Source organism: Euprymna scolopes, chromosome 19, assembly GCF_053919585.1.
Source record: "Euprymna scolopes isolate OS-2025 chromosome 19, ASM5391958v1, whole genome shotgun sequence".
In the NCBI taxonomy this organism is placed as follows: domain Eukaryota; kingdom Metazoa; phylum Mollusca; class Cephalopoda; order Sepiida; family Sepiolidae; genus Euprymna; species Euprymna scolopes.
Window position 1 is genome coordinate 123718748 of NC_136500.1, and position 25973 is coordinate 123744720.

At 29.7% G+C, this 25973-nt stretch overlaps 1 long non-coding RNA gene across 1 annotated transcript; it reads right to left on the reverse strand.

The window, feature by feature from the left end:
* Positions 1-2126: 2126 nt before the first annotated feature.
* On the reverse strand, positions 2127-19256 carry LOC145239951 (uncharacterized). Its single transcript, XR_013862435.1, has 2 exons — positions 19023-19256; positions 2127-6641 (listed from the first exon to the last, which is right to left on the reverse strand). It is a non-coding gene; the product is annotated as an uncharacterized LOC145239951 (long non-coding RNA).
* Between the last annotated feature and the right edge of the window lie 6717 nt (positions 19257-25973).

Sequence of the window (25973 nt, forward strand, 5' to 3'; positions counted from 1 at the left end):
AATACTGTTCAAGGGCATCATGGCTATGATGAACAGTAGTGGTGATAGTGAGTCTCCTTGAAACATTCCTCTTTGTATGTTAATTTCTGTTATCGGCTGTCAATTCCAGTCTCCATGTTTTCATTGCATTTTCTATTACATTGGTGATCCCGCTTGGTATTTTATACATTTTTAGGCATTCTATTATCCATGTTTGGGGGATCCTGTCGTACGCGTTTTTGTAGTCGATCCATGCCATGGCTAAATTCTTTCTCCTCCTTTTTACCTCCTTTAGGATCTTTTGATCTATATATAACAGGTCATGTGTTCCTCTTTTTCCTTTTTGGCATCCTTTCTACTCCTCGGGGATGAGTCCATGGTTATTCAGGGATTGGTAGATTTGTTCCCTCAGTTGTGCTGTCAGTATCTTCCACACAGTTGGTAAGCACGTGATTGGCCTATAGTTGCTAGGGACGGTTCCTTTCTCCGTGTCCTTCTGTAGCAGTGTGGTCCTGCCTTTTGTCATCCAGTCTGGTACACTTGCTTCCTGTATACATCTTCTCATGTTTTGGGCTAGCCTTTCATGTAAGGTTGTGAATTTTTTGAACCAGTATGCATGTATCCCGTCGTGCCCTGGTGCTCTCCAGTTTGCCATTTTTCCTATGGTTTTCTTTAAGGTTTCCTTGTTGATTTCATTCACTGTTCCTTCTTCTATTTGTTCTAACTCTTCTTTTATGTCTTTCAGCCATTCGGCATTTCTATTGTGATCTCGTCGCTCTTCCCATATTTTACTCCAGTAGAGTTTTGTTTCATCTGTTTTTGTGTTTCCTCCGTTCACATTTGGCTTTCATTAGTTTTAAATGTTCTGTTTTGTTTGCATTGTTCAGATTTATATCTATATCGTCTCAATCTCGCTTCTTTTGCTTTTATTTTTTGGTCCTGTTCTTCATATTTCTTGTTTAGCTTCTCCCTGTCAGTTACATTTCCAGTGTTCCGTTTTCTCCACATTGTTTTATTCCTGTTGATCTTTTTGGCTTCTTTTTTATGTTTGTGTATTTGGGTTTCTAGTCTTATTTCCCATCCAGGTTTTGTTGGTCCGCTTGTCCTCGGTTTTTTTTTTCTGATTTGAGATTCATACTTACCATTTTGGCACCCGCGTAAATTAGGTTGTTTAAGTCTGTGATTGTATTTGTTGGGATATGTGGGAAGAGCTTGTTAACTTTCTCTCTTTCTGTTTTTAGTTTCTTCTGCTTCTGGTTCATTAACGATGGGAGCTTTGCTTTTTCCTCGTTCATCAGCTGTATTATTTTATTTACTTCATTCGCTTCATTCTCTGTTAGTTCTGTTTCATTGTTCTCGGTTTCCACATTTGTGGACTTTGTTTTTTGTTGGTCGTTTTTACTTGTGGGGTTGCTCTATATGCGGTTCCATTGGGGGCTGCTTTTTGTTCAGTTTCATCATTTATTTTTCGCTGAATTTCTGTTAGTTCTAGTTTAGAGAGCCAACTTTTCTGGAGTATTAGTCTTGCTTGGTCCGCAATTCTTTGTTCTGTCGTATGGAAGTCACTGGATAGGTCCCATAGGTCTTTCATTCGTTTCCGATAACCTGCATATCTATATTTAGGATGACTTATATAGTATTATTATTATTATTATTTAGATATCCTCAGTTAAAAAAACGGATTTGTTTTACAGATTCGAAAAAATGGTCTTGAAATGAGTTAAAAATAAATTCAAGTTTCACAATATCTTTTTATTTGTAAGGTGAAAGTACAGAATAGTTAAAAAAAAACACCTTTCCTTCCCCATGATTTGAATGGGTTTCTAAATAATAATGTTATTATTTCAGCATGGTCGCATACGTACACAAGTACCTTTTATTTGTTATATATATATTTTTTTTTTGGACTACTAAAAACACAGTTTTACTTTAAGTAGAAGCAAGAAGTTATAAATAGCATGATACTAGAAACGCATGTACATTTTAATGTTTTATAACCTTGTACTAAAAACATTAAAAACAAAAAAATAGTTTTTTAAACATTGTATTAAAAGCGTTAAAAACAACAACATAGTACTGTTTGGAAATCAAATTTGAAAAACTTAAAGAATAGTTTTTTTTTAAATTGACAAACTCAGAATAAAAAATGAAATTGATTTTTCTGCTTTCGTTTTGAAAGCAGAAAAGTTTATTTTTAAGAGAATACAAACAAACCTCGTTATTGCGTTGACTGACGCTGGTCAGCACATTAGTACATAGCTAGTCATTTTCCCTGTTAAGCGGATTTGAATTTCTATGAAAGATAACATTTTAAAGAAATTTCCACAGAATTAATAATTATCAAATATTTACATATTATACATGAAAATAATTCTGAAACTTTTATTTATATGAAAATGGATATGTGCCGATTTATCTCATCAATTTTGAAATATTCTTTGTCAACTTTGCTCGGTCGTAACTTCCTGTGGCCATAAAAATATAAATCCAAGTCTAGTAGAGATTGACTTCTATGCTTATATAACCTGTAAAATTTCAGCCATATACAATCAAATTTGACACTGCGCATGTGTATTCAAATGCAACGTTTAAAATATAAACATTGAAAAAACAATTTCTCTTTTTGTTGTCATCATTTTTACGTTCTTTTTTTTTTCATTTTTAACTTGGAGCATAAAAACATTGAACGCATAAAAGCAAAATTAATTCACATCATTGGAATGCTTATCCTATTCTCTTTCCACCAATGTATTTTTTTTTTAAAATTGACCCATAAATAAAAAAGATATGACTTGTTAAAGCACATTAGGTGTGTAATATTGCCGATCTCCACAAAAATACAGAATACACTTGTAATGCTACAATATTAAGATTCTTTTTATTAAATAAGTTGCTCCCTTTTTTGTTTTATTTTACTTCAGTTGAAGTTCTCAGAAATCAAGGGACCCACAACCTGGGACTAACACTTGAACTCTATATGAGATACATAGATATTCGAATGTTCCATTTAAGTTCTTTATTTCTCAAACACTGAGTTAGTAAAGAAATTGAGAACATAATTTTCATCTCCCCAATTAACCATTTTTATACGTTGTTGTATATCTTTCATTTTGGTCTCTTGGTCTTACTGGATTCCAGGACAAGAATTTATCTAGTCTGGTGGAGTATCCAGCTTTGTGCTGTTACTTGAGATTACATCACTTGGAGAAGGTTCACCATTTCTCGTAAAAGCTAATGTGAGTCAGCCGTAGTGAGGAGATCTTATTTGGGCTGTGAATACTATGTGATTTTTAATATTTGGTCAGGGTTTACTTCTATGGAAAAAGTATCCTCATGCCAAATTGTTCTGACAAACTCCTGTAAAGAGAGACCTTAGACACTCGAGGACATTGACTAGTAGGCATTCAAGTTCTCTTTTTTTGTTTTATTTTGCTTCAGTCGACGTTCTCAGAAGTCAAGGGGCCCACAAGCTGGGTCTAACACTTAAACTCTATATGAGATACATAGATATTCGAATGTTCCATTTAAGTTCTTTATCTCTCAAACACTGAGTTAGTAAAGAAATTGAGAACATAATTTTACTCTCCCCAATTAACCATTTTTATACGTTGTAGTATATCTTTTATTTCGGTCTCTTGGTCTTACTAGATTCCAGGACAAGAATTTATTTAGTCTGCTGGAGTATCCAGCTTTGCGCTATTACTTGAGGTAACATCATCTGGAGAAGGTGCATCGTTCCTCTGAAAAGCTAATGTGGGTTAGCCATATTGAGGAGATTTTATTTGGGCAGCGAATACTATGTGATTTTGAATATTTGGTCAGGGTTTACTTCTTTGGAAAAAGTATCCCCATGCCAGATTGTTCTGGCAAACCCCTGTACAGAGAGACCTTAGACACTCGAGGACAGTATCTAGTAGGCATTCAAGTTCTCTCAGTGTGGGTTTTCATGTGTGTCACTAAACTTGATTTAACAGTACAAGAATATCCACACACTTTACAAGAATATGGCTTTTCACCCGTGTGAGTTCTTATATGTATCACTAAGTGGGATTTGCGAGAACAAGAATATCCACACACTTCACAAGAATGTGGTTTTTCCCCAGTGTGAGTTTTCATGTGTGTGTCTAAACTTGATTTAACAGAAAAAGAATACCCACACACTATACAAGAATGTGGCTTTTCCCCAGTGTGAGTTCTCATATGTGTCACTAAATGTGACTTCTGCAGACACGAATATCCACATATTTCACAAGAATGTGGCTTTTCCCCAGTGTGAGTTCTTATATGTGCCACTAACGATGATTTGTTAGAACAGGTATAACCACACATTTCACAAGAATGTGGTTTTTCCCCAGTGTGAGTTCTTTTGTGTTTCACTAAATCCGATTTTTGAGTGCAAGAATATTCACACACTTCACAAAAATGTGTCCTGTCCCCAGTGTGAGTTCTCATATGTCTTACGAAGTTTGATTTATCCAAAGAAGAATATCCACACACTTTACAAGAATGTGACATTCCTCCAGTGTGAGTTTTTATATGCCTAACAAAGCTTGTTTTATGGGAAAAAGAATATCCACACACTTCACAAGTATGTGGCTTTTCCCCAGTGTGAACTCTCATATGTGTCACTAAACTTGATTTTTCAGAAAAAGAATATCCACACACCTCACAAGAATGTGGCTTTTCCCCAGTGTGAGTTCTAATATGTCTCACTAACTTTGATTTAGCTGAAAATGAATATCCACACACTTCACAAGAATGTGGCTTTTCCCCAGTGTGAATTTTCATATGTCTCACTAAATGTGATTTTAAAGAACAAGAATATTGACATACTTTACAATAATGTGGCTTTTTCCCAGTGTGACTTATGTGTTTCACTGAATCTGATTTGTGAGTGCAAGTATATTCACACACTTCAGAAAAATGTGGCTTTTCCCCAGTGTAAGGTCTCATATGTGTTACTAAGTTTGATTTTTCTGAACAAGAATATCCACACAATTCACAAGAATGTGGCTTTTCGATAGTCTTTGTTTCCATGTCTCAGTTTTATTTTAGATGAATATCCATACACATCGCAAGAATCTGGCTTTTCCGTTTTGTTTTTATTTCATTTCAGTCGAATTTCTCAGAGATCAAGGTGTAGACTACCTGGGCCTTACAATTGAATCTATATGAGATACATAGATATTCGAATGTTCCATTAAAGTTCTTTATCTTTCAAACATTAAGTTAATAAAGAAAAAGAACATAATTTTTCCTCTTCATTTTCCTTAACAATTTTCATATGTTGTAATAAATCTTTCATTTTTGGTCTCTTGGTTTTACGAGATTCCAGGACAAGAATTTATCTAGTCTGGTGGAGTATTAGTCTTCAAAGAGTTACTTGAGGTAACATCACTTGGAGAACGGCTACGATTCTTCATAAAAGCTAATGTAAGTTAGCCATAGTGAGATCTTATTTGGGCAGTGAATAATATGTGATTTTGAATATTTGGTCAGGTTTACTTCTAATGAACACTATCCTCATGCCAGGTTGTTCTGGCAAACCCCTGTACAGAGAGACTTTAGACAGTTTTATTTTCCTGATGAATATCTAGACACTTTACAAGACTCTGGCTTTTCTCAAATGTTAGATTTCACTAAACATTATTTAACAAAAAAAGTATATTCACACATTTCATAAGAATACTTTTCCTCATATTTTAAAAATTAAAATCTGTTTTTAGAAGAATATTTTCATATATTACAGGAATGTGGCTTTTCTCCAGTATCCCTTCTTATCTTTCTCCATGTGATTTTTCAGAACAATAATTCAAAATAATGTGTCTTTCCACAACTCTGTATCCGCATTTTTCATTCCAATTGATGTTGAAACTATGTTATCTACGCTGTTATAATTATAGGCTACGTCCTCTCACTTTTAAAATCTTAATTAAAAAATGTTGAAGCAAATTGCATTTCATCTATAAAGAAACACCAGCTACTTCGCAAGAATATACATTTTATCTTGTGTATATTTCTTACTCATCTGGCTTTTTGTACTTGATAAAATATTGACTTTTGTAAAAGCCATCTTTTCAGTACTCTATAAAATATTGTCTTTTAAAAGCCATATTTTCTGTACTTTATAAAATATTGTCTTTTTCAGAGCCATGTTTTCTGTACTTTATATATTTTCTTTTCCAGGGCCATATTTTTTGTACTTTATAAAACATTGTCTTTTTCAGAGCATATTTTCTGTACTTAATAAAATATTGTCTTTTTCACAGCCATGTTTACTGTACTTTACATAATATTGTCTTTTTCAGAGCAATGTTTTCTGTACTTTATACAATATTGTCTTTTTCACAGCCATGTTTACTGTACCTTATATAATATTGTCTTTTTCAGAGCTATGTTTTCTGTACTTAATAAAATATTGTCTTTTTCAGAGAAATGTTTTCTGTACTTTATAAAATATTGTCTTTTTAAAAGCCACATATGTTTCTGCAATTTTCGATTCGAGCTTTGAATACTTTTTGAGTTATTTGGACATAAAATTTCATCCGACCTTCAAGATGTATGATGTTTTCACTCTTTGTTCACAATTGTTTCTTCTTTATAAGATATTAACAGAAAATGATGATCCACTAAATTCATTAAATAGATTTAAGCAGGAACATCTGTAAAATATAAATACAATTTAATATTTTTATTTTTTTGCATTCTACAATTAGTATTTTGTTTATTGTTGTCAATATTATTAGATTGAACTCATTATTGTTGTCAATATTATTAGATTGAACTCATTATTGTTGTTAATATTATTAGATTAAACTCATTATTGTTGTCAATATTATTGGATTGAACTCATTGTTGTTGTCAATATTATTAGATTGAACTCATTGTTGTTGTCAATATTATTAGATTGAACTCATTATTGTTGTCAATATTATTAGATTGAACTCATTGTTGTTGTCAATATTATTAGATTGAACTCATTGTTGTTGTCAATATTATTAGATTGAACTCATTGTTGTTGTCAATATTATTAGATTGAACTCATTATTGTTGTCAATATTATTAGATTGAACTCATTGTTGTTGTCAATATTATTAGATTGAACTCATTGTTGTTGTCAATATTATTAGATTGAACTCATTATTGTTGTCAATATTATTAGATTGAACTCATTGTTGTTGTCAATATTATTAGATTGAACTCATTGTTGTTGTCAATATTATTAGATTGAACTCATTATTGTTGTCAATATTATTAGATTGAACTCATTATTGTTGTCAATATTATTAGATTGAACTCATTATTGTTGTCAATATTATTGGATTGAACTCATTATTGTTGTCAATATTATTAGATTGAACTCATTGTTGTTGTCAATATTATTAGATTGAACTCATTATTGTTGTCAATATTATTAGATTGAACTCATTATTGTTGTCAATATTATTAGATTGAACTCATTATTGTTGTCAATATTATTAGATTGAACTCATTATTGTTGTCAATATTATTGGATTGAACTCATTGTTGTTGTCAATATTATTAGATTGAACTCATTATTGTTGTCAATATTATTAGATTGAACTCATTATTGTTGTCAATATTATTAGATTGAACTCATTATTGTTGTCAATATTATTGGATTGAACTCATTGTTGTTGTCAATATTATTAGATTGAACTCATTATTGTTGTCAATATTATTGGATTGAACTCATTATTGTTGTCAATATTATTGGATTGAACTCATTATTGTTGTCAATATTATTAGATTGAACTCATTATTGTTGTCAATATTATTAGATTGAACTCATTATTGTTGTCAATATTATTAGATTGAACTCATTGTTGTTGTCAATATTATTAGATTGAACTCATTGTTGTTGTCAATATTATTAGATTGAACTCATTATTGTTGTCAATATTATTAGATTGAACTCATTATTGTTGTCAATATTATTAGATTGAACTCATTATTGTTGTCAATATTATTAGATTGAACTCATTATTGTTGTCAATATTATTAGATTGAATTCATTATTGTTGTCAATATTATTAGATTGAACTCATTGTTGTTGTCAATATTATAAGATTGAACTCATTATTGTTGTCAATATTATTAGATTGAACTCATTGTTGTTGTCAATATTATTAGATTGAACTCATTATTGTTGTCAATATTATTAGATTGAATTCATTGTTGTTGTCAATATTATTGGATTGAACTCATTATTGTTGTCAATATTATTGGATTGAACTCATTATTGTTGTCAATATTATTAGATTGAACTCATTATTGTTGTCAATATTATTAGATTGAACTCATTATTGTTGTCAATATTATTAGATTGAATTCATTGTTGTTGTCAATATTATTGGATTGAACTCATTATTGTTGTCAATATTATTAGATTGAACTCATTATTGTTGTCAATATTATTGGATTGAACTCATTATTGTTGTCAATATTATTAGATTGAACTCATTATTGTTGTCAATATTATTAGATTGAACTCATTATTGTTGTCAATATTATTAGATTGAACTCAAAACCTCAAAGGTTATTAAATCTAAAGTCATGTGAGACACATTAGTAAAATAAAATATTGTCTAATATTTTGACCCGGGTAATGTCGGATGTCCTGGGGAGAGAGTTGACTAACATTTGAATTGGTGACAATTTTATAGAAAAAAAAAGTTGTTTTCATAGCAGAATTTTTTTTTTGAAATATGACTTGAATTTAATGTAGAAATAAGCAAAAAAATATGTAAAACAATAAAATGTTTAGAAATGTTTAATAATATCGAATTGAAATGTTTGGTTTGAATAAACAAAGATACATCATTAAAAGGCCAAGAAACGATTCTCGGTTATGTACATATATCATGTAACAAGTTTAGACAAACTTTATAATGTTATCTAGTTTTTTTAGTTTCAAACGGGCAACTGGGTAAGACTGTCAAGCGATTGTTTGGCACCCAGCAGAGGCAGGATCGATAAGCAAGATGGAGACAGGACAGAATTCTTTTTTATTTTTTCCATTTTCAAATGAATAATGTGTCATTGACACAAGTGCTTTCGATTCATCCACTAATCCCCAAAGTAAAAGTGAGAAGGAGCGAAAATGGAAATTGAAAAGAGAAAAGTAAAATATACATTAAACCACGTTAGGTGATGGTGAGTTAAAATATATTAAGTTGGTGAGAATCAATTTAAATTAGAGTATTAAAATCAGCAACTTTGTGGGCACTGTTGGCAAAGTCTGTCCATTATACGTTTGCAAGACATTTTAACATATTGCTGATTTTCTCAAATGCAATATTATTTATGGTAGGTTTATATAATTTTTGTGTTGCCGACGAGGATTTTTCTAAAATTGGGGGGGGCAGTTGTGTTCTTTTATTAAATGTTGATATATAGCGCTAGTATCGTTTAAATGCATGAGGATTCACTAGGACAAAATTGTCGTTGTTGGTTGGTTGGTTGTTTTTGTTTTACGGCATATGAACCCTTTTCGGGTTATTTAATGCCGAATCCAAAGATTTTGAAGAAAACATTTTTTTAATAGAATATATTTGTTGTTTTCACGTCGGTTTCTATTTAACCCATAGTTGGAACCCTAACAAGTACTACCACTCTGGGTCAGAGTGGACCTGGGAGCAATGGTAATTAAAGGGTGGCTCCACACTCCCCAAAGCCCACAAGCTGGGGCCTCACCACTGGATATAGTTTAAGGTCATATCCAGGACCCCCATTGAGGGACTTTTACCCTCTGCAGGGGGCAGTTGGCGTATTCTAATGCCTCACCAACAGGGCCGAAAATTATCGTTGTATGCCCAATGTATGTAGTTACCTTATTTTTATAGAGTTACATTTTTCTATAGAAATTTTCTAGGAGAAGCAAATCTCTGATTTAAAAAACCATAAAGTGGGAGAACAGTACCCGCATTAAGCTGGTCTGCAGTTTAACTTGTTGCTGACTATCTTGCTCTTGCTTGTTGCTGGATCTCAACATTTTGAACTGAGAGAGAGACTTAGCTGTCGTACAAAGCTAAGACTCTGTAACATCATCTGTGTATAGATACTCCCTCAGGCATTTGTCTATAAAAATGGTCTTGTGGTGATGGAAGTTCTTTTTAGGGCTCATGAACTTTAATATATATATATATATATATATATATATATATATATATATATATATATATATATAGTTATTCAAAAACGAATAAGTGAAAGCAAAGGTAAGGTAAATTACGTTTCTATCTAACTGGATAATTTTTTAGTGTTTTTATGTAAAATGTTTAATCGGCTGAAAAACGCAGTGTTTATCTATGTATTTGAAAAAGACGAATGGTCGCGGACTCTATTGAATACGTTAAGTTTGGGAAAATCAGTTAAAAACTATACAAAACAATGTCAGACACCTACTGATTATATGTTATTGTGACATAGGCTGACATATTCGGTGGGTTTCTGATAGTATTTTTATAGGTTTTTAGTTTTAAACCATTTTCTCAAACTTAACATCATCAACAGTGTCTATCACCGTTTGTATTTTTCAAATATACTGATAAACACTGTTCTTCGAGCCGACTAAATGTTATAGTAAATAAAACGGGTTTGTATTACTAAACACAGAAACGAAAAAGTTGTTGAAAAATAAATATAACAAATAAATGTTATCAAAGGCAAGCTAAGTTACTTTTCTACCTAACTGGATAAGATTTTAGTGTTTTTAATTAGTGTAAAATGTAGGGTTTATCTGTATATTTGAAAAATACAGATTGGAGTAGACTGTTGAACACATTAACTTTGAGAAAATGAGTTAAAACTAAAAAAACTATACAAAATACTGTCAGGAACTCACTCAATATATGTTACTGTGACATAGGCAGACATATATTCAGTGGTTTTTAACAGTATTTTGTATAGTTTTTTTAGTTTTAACTCATTTTCCCAAACCTAATGTGTTAAGACAGTCTGCCGCCATTTGTAATTTTCAAATATAACTGTAAACGCTGTGTTTTTTGAGCCGAATAAAAATTTTGAATTAAAAAAACAAAAAAAATAATTCATTTCGGTAATAAAGTAACATATCTTGCCTTTGATAATATTTGTAAATAAGGTCACGTGAGTCGATTAATGGGTGCTAATGCACTTACTGATCCGCACTATTTTTTTAAATCGTATTTCCAAGCTTAATTAAAGTTTTATGTTTTTTTGGTATTTTTTTTTAGATTAGGTCCACCTCCACAATTTTCTTTTAAATGACGACTTTTAAAGCTTTCCGACTATGCTGAATACAGAAACGCATTGAAATTTTGCAGAAATAAGTAGTTATCGAGATATAGATAGTTGTTTTATGCATTGTATTCTTTGGCGGCCATCTTTGTTACGCGCATAGATTTGTTTATGACGCGCGCGAGCGTGTAAAAAAGACGGCTGCCAGAGATTACAATGCATTATACAAATTTTTAATATCTTGATAACTACTTATTTCTGCAAAATTTCAATGCGATTTCCGTATTCAGCATAGTCGAAAACCTACAAAAGTCGTCATTTACAAGAAAATTGTGGAGGTGGACCTAATCTAAAAATTTACCGTTTCTTTTTTCATTTAATTGTAAGGTTAAAGTACAGAATAGGTACAAAACACCCTCTTCTCCCAATGTTAAGAATGGCTTTTTAAATAATAACGTCATTATTTCAGCACAGATCAATAAGTGCACGAGTACCCAATTTCTTTATAAGCATTCATATTTTCTTATATAAAAACAACTTCTGTAAAAAAAAAGAAAAAACGTGCACTTTCAATCTTTGTTAAAAAAGGTTTTCTTGAAAAAAAAACAAAAAAATACGGTAAAAAAAGCAAAGAACAAAACGTTAATCGGTATTCATGCAGAATTTTTGAAATAATAACGTTATTATTTTAAAAGCCATTCTTAACATGGGGAGGGGAGTTTGTACCTATTCTGTACTTTAACCTTACAATCGAATAAAAAACATATCATAAAACTTTAATTAAATGTGGAAATGCAATTTAAAAAATAGCGCAGATAACTCTCTGCATCAGCACCGAAAGTACAGAATAGTTAGAAAGCATCCTCCCTCCCCATGTTAAGAATGGCTTTCTAAATAATGTTAATGATTCAGTACTGTTCCTTGTCCGCTTAAGTTTAACTTTTGTTTATTAAATTGTAAGGTTAAAGTCCAGAATAGTTACAAAACACCCCTATCCCCATATTAAGAATGGCTTTCTAAATAATAACATCATTATTTCAGCGGGGTAGCTTCTCTGTATAAGTACCATGTTTTGTTTTTAAATTGTTAGGTGAAAGGACAGAATAGTTACAAAATACCATCCCCATGTTAAGAATGTCTTTCTAAATAATATTATTTCAGCACGGTATTTTCTATGCATACGTACTATCTATTTTTGTTTATTAAATTGTTAGGTGAAAGTATAGAATAGATGCAAAACTCCCTCCCCATGTTAAGAATAGCTTTCTCAATAACGGTATTATTTCAGCACGGTACCTTCTCTGCATAAGTACTATCTTTTGTTTATTAAATTGTTAGGTGAAAATATAAAATAGTTACAGAACACTCTCCCTTTCCCATGTTAAGAATGGCTTTCTTAATAGCGTTATTTCAGCACGGTACCTTCTCTGCATAAGTACCATCTTTTGTTTATTAAATTGTTAGGTGAAAGTATAGAATAGTAACAAAACGTCCTCCCCATGTTAAGAATGGCTTTCTAAATAACGTTATTATTCTATTATTATATTATTATGGTACTTTCTCTGCATAAGTACCATGTTTTGTTTATTAAATTGTTAGGTAAAAGTACAGTACTCATGCAGAGAGTGACCCGTGTTGTAATTATAACGTTAATATTTTAAAAGCCATTCTTAACATGGGGAGGGTGTATTTTAACCTTACAATTGAATAAAAAACATATAATAAAACTTTAATTAAACCTGGAAATACGAGTTAAAAAATAGCGCGGACCACTCTTTACATTAAAAAAAAAACTGTACTTTTACCAACCAATCTTATATCGAAAAACAAAAAAAAAACTCAAAAAGCAAGCGACAAACTTTTTTTTTGGCCTTATATAATAAAGAAAAAATGTGTAAATTAAAAAATTTGGAAGACAAACAAATGAATTATGTTTTTTTTTGTTTTTTGTTTACTTATCGAGTAAACAGAAAATGAAATCTACTTCTTTTCCGTCAATTCGTGGCTGTGAAATGAATCGAACCGGAAGTTCAGTTTTATCAACAAAGCAGATTCGCACTAACGGTTAAAAAAATATATTTATTTTATTTAATATTTTAATAATTCGCGAGGTAAATTTATTTTAATAACATAAAAACACCCCTCGACTCTAAAGATGGGTTGTCTGAAAATTTCAAATAAATTGGTAACGTAGAAATATGTTTTTATTCACTTGTAACAAACCAAGAATTACATTTATATATATATATATATATATATATATATATATATATATATATATATATATATATATATATATATATATGTATGAGTTATAATAGAAACTTTCTATAGATTCACCAAAAATGTTTGTACTGCATACAACTGTTTCTGCCTTTCTCATGCAAACATGTAAAATTATAGCAATATTGACAACATCTTATACAAAAATGGCTAATTTGGTGGCAAGAAATTCACGAATTTGGTTGGAAAAGTTAGTGTAAAATACTTTACGTTTTACTTTCTTATTCATTTATCTAGTTTTTTGGTTTTCCTCTTATATATTTAATTTATCAATCATATTAAAATCTAAGGTTTGAAGATATATATATATATATATATATATATATATATATATAAATAAATATATATATATATATATATATATATATATATATATATATATCCTATTATTCAAATCTATGGTCAGTTTGAAGATATATATATATATATATATATCCTATTATTCAAATCTATGGTTTGAAGATCCTATTACTCAAATCTATGGTTTCTTTGAAGATATATATATATATATATATATATATATCCTATTATTCAAATCTATTGTTTCTTTGAAGATATATATATATATATATATCCTATTATTCAAATCTATTGTGTCTTTGAATATATATATATATATATATATATATATATATATATATATATATATATATATATATCCTATCATTCAAATCTATGGTTTCTTTGAAGATATATATATATATATAAAAATATATATATATAAAAATATATATATATATATATATATATATATATTGAGAGAGAGAGAGAGAGAGAGAGAGAGGGAGGGAGAGAGAAGATGGTGGGAAGTTTCAGTTGAATTTAGTCGTTGGAAAGCAGAACGTTGAACAAATATTTTTTCTTCATTTAATTTTCCTTTTCATACATTTTATTGAAAGTTGGTTCTCTTTCTGGACAAATTTATTTGGTAGTGGAAAACTTGGAGAGTGGAGACATCTTACTTTACCGAATACACATAATACTAACGTATTTAATTCCAAATGTTGGAATTAAATTTTAAATTAAATGAGTTTTAAGGGTTTTTTTAAAGTTGCCTGTGTGTATTGAAATAGTCACCAACACTTGAATCTGTAAAATAGACTAATAGGAAAGGAAAAGGTGACATATGCAAATTAAAACTTGATTGAATTGGAACATATAAAAAGCCGGTATTTCTTTCATTGGGGGAGAACATTCTTATTTTTGACACGACAGTTTAAAAGAAAAACTATAATTTCAACATTTCAGGTCAGAAAAAAAACGAAAAGTGGCCTAAAAATAAATATATTACAAATAATAACGCTTCTACCTACTCAGAATTTTCTTATTTTTTTAATTATTAATTAATTATAATTAGTTAATAGACTATAATTTTTTTAAATTAATGAATTATAATTAGCTTATATACTATATATTTTATTATAAATTATAATTAGTTTATATCGTTTAATTTTTAAATTATTAATTAATTATAATTAGGTTATAGACTAAATTTTTTTAAAATAATTAATTATAATTAGTTTATATACTATAATTTTTGTTATGAATTATAATTAGTTTATATACTATCATTTTGAAATTATTATAATTTTTTAAATTAATAATTAATTATAATTAGTTTTTATACTAAATTTTTATTATTAATTATTAGTTTATATACTATAATTTTTAAATTATTAATTAATTATAATTAGTTTATATACTATATTTTTTAAATAATTTATTAATTAGGTTATAAACTTTGATAAAAGTAATCCTGTCGAATACACATTAGAACAAGACTGAAATAGTAAAATTGAGACGGTCACCTGGGAAGTCCTAATAATTGCTTAAAAATTAAAAAACAAACACTGGTAGAAAAAAACGTTTTGGGTACTTATGCAATAATTTACTCACACGTATAAATAATAATTTAGAAATCCATTCTTAATATGAAGAGGGAAGGGTGTTTTGTAACTATTCTGTATGGTCACTTAAGCATTTATTAAAAAAGGTATCGGAAAACTTGAATTTAACTTGAAAATAATGTTTGAATAACAGCGCAAATAGTTTTTTAATATCCACCAATATTTTGACAGCATCTTTTGTTAGATAAAAGTACAGAAAAGTTAACATGTAGGTTTTGACCCACCCCCAAAACGTGAGAAAGCACATACGAATATGACCCTTCACCACTTAGTCCTGCCACAAAAATTGGAAACAGAACGATTACATATCTTGTTGGCCTCTAACTGATCATGAAATGGGTGCTCATTTTACATTAAATTTATATAGGAAGTGATCCCTCTTGATTTAATATTTATTCTTCTCTCTAATATTTTAAATATTTATTATATTTTTTACTACTTCTTTGCAGATTTGTTTTTAGTCTGTTAAACGTAATAGTAGATTCTGAAATTTTCTAAGGGGTAAACTACGCTGGGTTAGATAGTAAAGATTTACTAATGTTCTTGTTCTGCTAATTGGTGATGATCAATAAATAGGTGTACATTTCATGTAAACTTTATAAAAATGATCCCCATAATAAAATTTAAAATATTGAATAAAACATCAAAATCAGATGAAATTCTCTAGCGACACAATTAGTACATGAATTAAATTATTGTGTTTATTGTAAATATAAATGTATGATAATAGGTAAGTGTAAAACTTTTTTTTTTTCAAAAATGTTAAAACAATAACGAAAACGCAGTTTTAAGCTCAGTTCTAAATAAATTATTGTGTTTATTGTAAATATAAATGTATGATAATAGGTAAGTGTAAAACTTTTTTTTTTCAAAAATGTTAAAACAATAACGAAAACGCAGTTTTAAGCTCAGTTCTAAATAAATTATTGTGTTTAGGGTAAACATTTTTTTTCTCAGAAATCACAAGTTTTTCTTAAATAAACACATTTTTGACAAAATATATATTTTTAGTTTTTTTTTTAATTGAAGATTTAAACTTTTCTCAATCACTTTTGTTATAAAGCATGATATATTCAATACTTTTGGGATTGTGTTACTTTACACATAGATTCGAAAACGTGATCAAAAATATATATAGCAAATAAATGTTATCAAAGGTAAGATTAGTTAGCATTAGACAACAAAGACCGTCCTTTCCCCTCCCCCATGTTCGGCCTCGTGCCAAATTTTTCTATTTTTTACTTTTGTAAAATTTCGAAAATAAATTACTTAATTCCTTTTTTTATGTTACTGTGGTTACAAGACCTGAGAAGAAGGTCGCGAAGAAGATTGTATTTTTTTCGCAACCTAACTTCAGTTATATGATTTTTTTTTTCAGCATTTATACATAGATTCGAAAACGTGATCAAAAATGCATATAACAAATAGATGTTATCAAAGGTAAGATTAAGTAACTCTTCTACCAATCTGGAAAAGTTGGTAATCTCCAAAAATACCGTTAGGGCTTACAACATGGCCGCCAGAAGAGTCACGTGATCCGGTTGATCCAAAACATGAATCGCCGTATTATGAAACCGGAAAACGCAAATTTAAAGCAAACTTTGACAAACAAGCATAATAATTAAGTACAAAAACAGTTTTTCAATATCATAATAATAAATAATTTATTTAGAACGGTTATTTAATTATTTGTTGAGAAACAATCACAGTTTGTTTGTTTTTTAAAACAGTGTTTATAAAAATATTTTATTCAGAGTTTTTCATAAAAATGGTATTTAAAACAAGGTGTTCATTTTTTTTTAAGATGTAATGTTATAAAAATATGATGTAAAAAAAAACAGTTTATATTTAAACGAACGTGCGTAGACATTTTGTAAACAGTGTTTTTAAAAAATAAAAAATAATACTTCTATTATGTTTTAAACGACTGTAATAGTTTATTTTGGAAGTATATTTCATAAAGAAAATTGACAACCCACTTTAAAAACAGAAATTACGAGTTTTATATATTTTACTCGCAGTTTTTTGTTGGGGGTGTCAAAAATTCCGCCTAAAATTCTGATACACCTAGTCGACCACTTGTTTGTTCTGAATAAAATACTTTTTATAAACACTGTTTTAACTAAAAACAACCTAAGATTGTTTCTCAAAGTTTGCCTATTTTTATAACAACATTATATCAACAAAAAATTAAATACAAACAAATTGTGATTATTTGTCAAAGTTTGCCTTCAAGGCTGCGTTTTCCATTTGCACGATTCATGTTTTGGATCAACCGGATCACGTGACTCTTCTGGCGGCCATGTTGTAAGCCCTAACGGTATTTTTGGAGATTACCGAAAAGTTTTAGTGGCTTTAATCATTTTAAAACGTGCAATCGGTTCGAAAATCATGAAATGTTTATCCGTATATTTGAAAAACACAAATGGCGACATGCTCGCTTTTGAACACGGTAAGTTTGGGAAAATGAGTTCAAACAAAAAACTTATACAAAATACTGTTAGAAACTCACTCAATATATGTAACTCTGATATAGTTTGACATATATTCGAGTTTACTCACGCATATAAATAATAATTTAGAAATCCATTCTTAATATGAAGAGGGAAGGGTGTTTTGTAAATATAAATGTATGATAATAGGTATGTGTAAAACATTTTTTTTTTCAAAAATGTTAAAACAATAACGAAAACGCAGTTTTAAGCTCAGTTCTAAATAAATTATTGTGTTTAGGGTAAACATTTTTTTCTCAGAAATCACAAGTTTTTCTAAAATAAACACATTTTTGACAAAAAATATATTTTTATTTTTTTTTTAATTGAAGATTTAAACTTTTCTCAATCACTTTTGTTATAAAGCATGATATATTCAATACTTTTGGGATTGTGTTACTTTACACATAGATTCGAAAACGTGATCAAAATATATATATATATATATATATATAACAAATTTATTTGTTATATATATATATAAAATTTATTTGTTATATATATATAACAAATTTATTTGTTATATATATATATAACAAATTTATTTGTTATATATATATATAACAAATTTATTTGTTATATATATATATATAACAAATTTATTTGTTATATATATATATAACAAATTTATTTGTTATATATATATAACAAATTTATTTGTTATATATATATATATAACAAATTTATTTGTTATATATATAACAAATTTATTTGTTATATATATATATAACAAATTTATTTGTTATATATATATAACAAATTTATTTGTTATATATATATATATATATATATATATAACAAATTTATTTGTTATATATATATATAACAAATTTATTTGTTATATATATATATATATATATATATATATATCACAAATTTATTTGTTATATATACATATATATATATATATATATATATATATATATATATATATATATATATATTTACCATTTTTTTTTTTTTTCGAATCTATGTGTATAGTAACACAAACCCACATTCTTTTTATTGGATTGCAATAAAAGTAAACCTTTTTTTATGATTATGATTATTTTAAAAGTTATTTAATGGAATATTTGAAAAGTGTAAAAGAAATAAAGAAATAAAATAAAAAGAAACTTACCTTTTATTCCATGAAGTAAAAAAAAAAAAAAATATCGGGATGATTTTTTTTCTTTTGTGTTCAACACAGAAAATGTGTTTTATTTTCTTTAATAAATTGATACAACTTTTGTTTTGTGTGTCCAATTCATTTAGAAATAAAATATATGAAAATGTAAAAGAATCAAAATTAAAAGATGAAAAACACGATTTAAAGGTTAAACTATTAAAAAAGGAAATCAACTGCTAAAGAATAACGAAGTCATCGTAAAACGGTGTAATCATTATTTTGTTCCTCGTGTAAAAAATATCCGTTCGTTAGTTAAACGTGCCGAAATTGTTTTTCTATCAAGTGTAGATTATTTTTGTCAATGATTAAGGATTGTTGTGTGTAAATTTCTATTTTGTGTATCCAAGTTATATTTTTTTAAATTAAATATATGAAAATATAAAACTAGATGTGAGTTTCACTGCGACGAAGAAAAATAAATAAAATAAATAAATGTGTAAATAATAAAAATAAGAGTACTGCTAGAGTACTGCCACCATTGCTCCATGCTCCACCCACCAGACCGCGCTGAAAAATAACGCCAATATTCAAGAAGCCATTCCCAACACGGGAAGAGGAGGGTGTTTTATAACTATTCTGTGCTTTCACCTAACAACTTAATAATAATAAAAATGTATATCGTAAACTTTAATTTAACTTGAAAATAAAATATTATTTGAAAATAACGCGGTTCGATAAGTGCACAAAAGCATCGAATAAGTAAGCATAAGAAGGGACAGCAATAGACGTCGATGGCAGGCAGTTTAAAGGCTTTGTAGCGGACCAGGATATAATACCCTAGCTCGCCACAAGAAAATAATGAAACGAATGGAATTGAAAGAAACAAAGACTCAATTGATGGATAAGATAAACGTCGTTTATTTGCTGTTGAAAGAATGAACGTTTTAGTTATAACATGTGTTCATGTCCGCGCGTGTGTAACCAATGTTCGTTGCGGGGTTGGTGTTTTAGAAGAATAGGAAATGTGTGTTCATCTCACTATCGTTTGTTCACGCGTGGGAAGAGAAACGAGTGTTGTAGTGAAAATTGAGAATGATAGTCCAGCGTGTAGACAAAGAAGAGGATATGAGAGTTGACATCAATTAGTAGTCAGCTACGCGAAGGTGTTCTCAGGGACCAGTAGTAGATAGAGAGAGAAAGAGTGGAAATGTGTACATACAGTCTGTTAGCTCGTGCCCCATACATAGTAGTAAGAGGGCGTGACGTGCGCGAGTGTGCGCCTCCCGAAAGGAGGCGGCTGGTTAGCCCAACCTCTCTGGTCGAGAGTTGGTTATAAAAGGGTTAGAAACAGCTTGTCTCTTTGTTTTATACTCGTTTCCGGTGGTCTTTTGTGCATGTGTATAATTCATTAGAAAGCGGAAGTGACGTCGTCCATGTGTGTGCCCGTGTGCGCATGTGTGAGTACATATGTGTGCGTTAGCGTGTGTGTATATACCATGAATGTGAGTGTATGTATGCGAACGTGAATATGTGTACATGTGTGACGTGGGCACGTATGTTTGTGTGCGCGTATGTATATGACATAGCTTGAAATGTGAATGTGTTTTTTGTGTGAGACTTGAAAAAGGCTCATACAATAATCCCCTTCCTAGGAAAAAAAAATACATGCAATGTATATATATTTATGTATATATATATATAGATATTTTTTTTGTGAGTAATGTTTTCGGCAGTTGATTTTTTTGTCCTGTTTTTTTTTTTTTTTTGCTGTTGGTGTGGTTGTTTGAAAAACGTCAAACAGAACGGAATATCAAAAACGGAGTGTGTTCGTAAAAAAAAAGTATTTACTTACGCGTGGAAAATGCGTTTACTCTTTTTTAGGCCAGCATTTGTTTGTTTGTTTTTTGTTGTGTGCTGACATGTGCAACAAGTTGCTTGGACAGAGAAGTGAATTGTTCGTTTGGAAGGAAAAATTTTTTGTTTCGTGGTGATGTCGCATGTGTGTCCAGTTGACGGTATCTTCGCAAGTGAGTCTGCGGATATGTGTGCATCGTTTGGACTGGCGCTAGTTGCGTGTTCGTTCTTGTTGAACGATGAGTTTGGTTGCCGGCTGTCAACAAAACTTCCACGTTATGAGTTTATCAGCGTGTGTGGTGCATCTCAACTCGTATTGTTGATTCAACTTCTTCCTATGTGTTGATAGGGATGTCCTGTTTCTTTGTTGTTGCATCTGCTGTGCGGGAGAGAATTGCATAGGCCTATGTGATTTTGCTCCTCGCGTTTGTTGCAGGGTAATGTCAGGAAACCGTGAAAATGTTTGTCGAGCTCAAATTTGTTTTTACAATTCGGTATGAAGTGTACAGCTCCGTGTTCGTTTTCTGCCGAGTCTGACGAGGGTTTCATCATTGTTGTTTGTAGTAGTTATTCCTGCTTGTTTTTCTTTGTTGAAAAGTTCGTTTTTTTCTTTATCAAATAAAACGCGCGTCTCGCTCAAAACAATTAATTTAAAAAAAAAAAAGGTAGGGTCGCCATGCTTGTTCATTGTCACGTGAATGTGAGTGTATGTATGCGAACGTGAATATGTGTACATGTGTGATGTGGGCGTGTATGTTTGTGTGCGCGTATGTATATGACATAGCTTGAAATGTGAATGTGTGTTTTTGTGTGAGACTTGCAAAAGGCTCGTACAGCTTAAAACCTCAATTCGAATTGCAGCAGCACTTAACAAAGGAAAAGGAAAGAGGATTGCTATGATAAAAAATAAATAAATAAATAATGGTAACCAATTAAAGAGATGATTGCATGGAAATACACTAAAGGTACATTGTACTAGGACTGAAGAAAGACAAGTTCAATTTAATCAAACAATGGATAAATCCGGTTTGTTTTTACTGTACACATAGATTCGAAAAAGTTGTCACAAAACAAATATATAACAAATAAATGTTATCAAAGGCAAGATAAGTTACTTTTCTAACTAACTGAATATGTTTTTAGTGTTTATATTTAATATAACATGTTTATTCAGCTCGAAAACCATACACTGTTTACCGATGTATTGGAAAATTCAAAATGGCAACCGACTGTCTCTTTGAGACGGTAAGTTTGGGAAAATGAGTTATGAATAAAAAATCAGACAAAATACTGTTAGAAACTCGCTCAATATATGTTACCGGGACATAGGCTGACATCTATTCGGCGGGTTTTAACAGTATTTTGACTGTTTTTTTTTATTTATAACTCCTTTTCCCAAACCTCCCGTCTCCGAGAAAGAGTCGACCGCCATTTTGAATTTTCCAATACATCGGTAAACACTGTTTTTCGAGCTGAATAAACATATTACATTAAATATAAACACTAAAAACATATCCAGTTGGGTAGAAAAGTAACTTATCTTGCCTTTGATAATATTTATTTGTTATATATTTGTTTTTTGACAACTTTATCGAATCTATGTGTACAGTAATACAAACCCGATAAATCAATTAAATACCGAGTTATGTATGGAAAGGCAGAGAAAGAATCGACGCATTCATTCACGTTGATAAGTTACGTGTGAAAAGGCTTGAAGGCTAAGTCTCGTAGAAATCACGTTGCTGATGATGGATGAAAATCTACTGTGTTGTAACTAAATTTAACTAGAAGAATGCCTACCGTTCTTTAATATAGATTTTACAAGCAACAGAGAAGCGGTAGCAGTGTCAGAAATTTCGTGAAAACTATTGAATAATTCCGCCCACTATCTTTCGAAGCTTATAACTCCTCGAAAAATGTAAGTCAAACCCTAATTTTTTTTCAATTAAAGGAGCAAGGACCAAGGTTCATTAAAAATAAAAAAACAAAAAAAAAACAACGTGTTTTTTTAAAAAAAAAAGGTTTTAAACTTCGGACTTTACAGGTAAAATTCTAAAAAACACTACTTTTTTGTTTTAAATTTTAATATATTATTTATTGATCTTTTATCTTCAATTTGTGATATATAAAACTTTGGTACATAAATTAATTATTTACTTTTTAATAGACATTTGAAAATGGGGGGGGGGGCGTGAATTAAAAAAAACGTTTGTCTAAAATATTATATTCAATTTATTGGAAAGAGCATAAAATTTCACATTGACCCTGAAAATATCGTAAAAATAGAATCAATAGAAAACTTTTGATAGATTTTTAAAGTTTAAAAATTGAAAAATACTGAAATCGTAACATTCAATTAATTTCATTACTATTTTTTAGAAAATATTTCTATTACTTTTTATACAACTTTAATAGTTTATTTTGGAAGTATAATCCATAAAGAAAATAAACAACCCACTTTAAAAAGAGAAGTTACAAGTTTTTTATATTTTATTCGCAGTTTCGTGTTAGGGGTTTCAAAAATTCCTACAAAAATTCTGGTACACCTAGAGAAGCGGAAAGGAAAAGATGAAGAATGATTTTAAATAATAAATAAATAAAATAAAGTCACAGCGAAACGAAAGATCAAGATAAACCGTGACAAGGAGATTTGTTTCTGATTAAAAAAAAAATAAATGAATGAAATAACATTGCAAAGGCATAACAAAAAACATATGATTACGTTATAAAACTTGAAACTTATCAAACCCGATTCGGTGAAACTTCTGATTCTGGACTTAAACCTGCTAATTAAAGAAAGTGTAGTACCTGTTTCTGGATGATGTGCTCATCTGAGACATGTTTCGCGTTATCATCATTTTGATGGGTTAAAAGCGGCAGGATTGGAGTTTAGGTGGCATTGTAATGAGGTGATCTTTCCCAGGCCTTATCTCCTAATTTGAGAGGGGAATAGCTAATAATCAATAGCTGACGAGTCGCTAGTCGATAATACCAGATAATACTTGTTGGAATTTTTTGTACCAATAATAGTGCATCCCCCTGTTTACATTTATTATTTTTTATCTGGTTCTTGTATTTGATTTTTTGTATTTCGTATCTTATGATTCTTAGTTTCGTATATTTTGGGTTTGTACGAAACTCCCTTTAATTTGAAGAAAAGGGAAACGCTAGCTCATTGATGACGTCACGAGCCCAGCGCGAAAATCGGCCTCTTTTGAAATTCCGGCGATGAGGATATTGGACGTGGTTTCATTGCCCGGTGCTGAAAATGGAATTTTGACGAGCCTCCTTCAAAGAAGAAAACCCGGCAAGAATACCCTGGACACGCGACAAGGCGTACTTCTGAAGACTATTTACATGGCTACGGTCTGCATGTAATTGGAAGGAGTATATTTTTTTAAAAGAACTTTAAATCGAGAAAAAAAGAAAAAGGCATGTGCCTGACTGGCTTTCAAATTGTGAGTACGTTCCTAAAATTTATTACATATGAGAGTGTGATTAGGAACTAATATTTTGAATCATAATATTGTGTTCGTTCATGGATACGACATCTTCATTATAAGAACCAGTGTTATCTTTTTCATTATATGTTACCTTGGAGAACTTTGAATTTAATGCCCGCAAAAGGAAAATTTTGCAACTAATTTTATTGTAAATAAAATCTCTTCTTCGTTTGGAACAAGACCTTTATATTTTATTTTTACCCCCACCCCCCACCCACCTTTTATTTCTTTTTTATTTGCTTTTATTTTTTTCCAGGCCGTTATTTTCGCGTCAAATTTATCTGAAAGAAGATAAATTTTCGACATTCTCGACCACTTTTTTTTTTTTAGTTTAGAGTGCCTATCACCCCCAATCGCAGGTAAGTTAACTGTTTCGCACTTGTGCACTATTAGGACAGAATCACATTTTTGCTTTCCAGTTGGGACATGAGGAAAATACGTGGCAGGAGTAGACAAATGTAATTTCAAGACAGGATCGAAAATAAATGTGTTTCTTTTTTTATTACTCTGTGCGTGTTTTTTTTATTTTTATTCATGCCTGTTTTTGTTTATATTTTATTACGCGTGGCTTTTATTTGTTGTTGAGAAAGTTTTTTTTTATATTTTATTATGCGTGGCTTTTAGTTGTTGTTGAGAAAGTTTTTTTTTATATTTTATTATGCGTGGCTTTTAGTTGTTGTTGAGAAAGTTTTTGTTTATATTTTATTATGCGTGGCTTTTAGTTGTTGTTGAGAAAGTTTTTGTTTATATTTTATTACGCGTGGCTTTTATTTGTTGTTGAGAAAGTGTTTTTTTATATTTTATTATGCGTGGCTTTTAGTTGTTGTTGAGAAAGTTTTTTTTTATATTTTATTATGCGTGGCTTTTAGTTGTTGTTGAGAAAGTTTTTTTTTTATATTTTATTATGCGTGGCTTTTAGTTGTTGTTGAGAAAGTTTTTTTTTATATTTTATTATGCGTGGCTTTTAGTTGTTGTTGAGAAAGTTTTTTTTTTATATTTTATTATGCGTGGCTTTTAGTTGTTGTTGAGAAAGTTTTTTTTTATATTTTATTATGCGTGGCTTTTAGTTGTTGTTGAGAAAGTTTTTTTTTATATTTTATTATGCGTGGCTTTTAGTTGTTGTTGAGAAAGTTTTTTTTTTATATTTTATTATGCGTGGCTTTTAGTTGTTGTTGAGAAAGTTTTTTTTTATATTTTATTATGCGTGGCTTTTAGTTGTTGTTGAGAAAGTTTTTTTTTATATTTTATTATGCGTGGCTTTTAGTTGTTGTTGAGAAAGTTTTTTTTTATATTTTATTATGCGTGGCTTTTAGTTGTTGTTGAGAAAGTTTTTTTTATATTTTATTATGCGTGGCTTTTAGTTGTTGTTGAGAAAGTTTTTTTTTATATTTTATTATGCGTGGCTTTTAGTTGTTGTTGAGAAAGTTTTTTTTTATATTTTATTATGCGTGGCTTTTAGTTGTTGTTGAGAAAGTTTTTTTTTATATTTTATTATGCGTGGCTTTTAGTTGTTGTTGAGAAAGTTTTTTTTTATATTTTATTATGCGTGGCTTTTAGTTGTTGTTGAGAAAGTTTTTTTTTATATTTTATTATGCGTGGCTTTTAG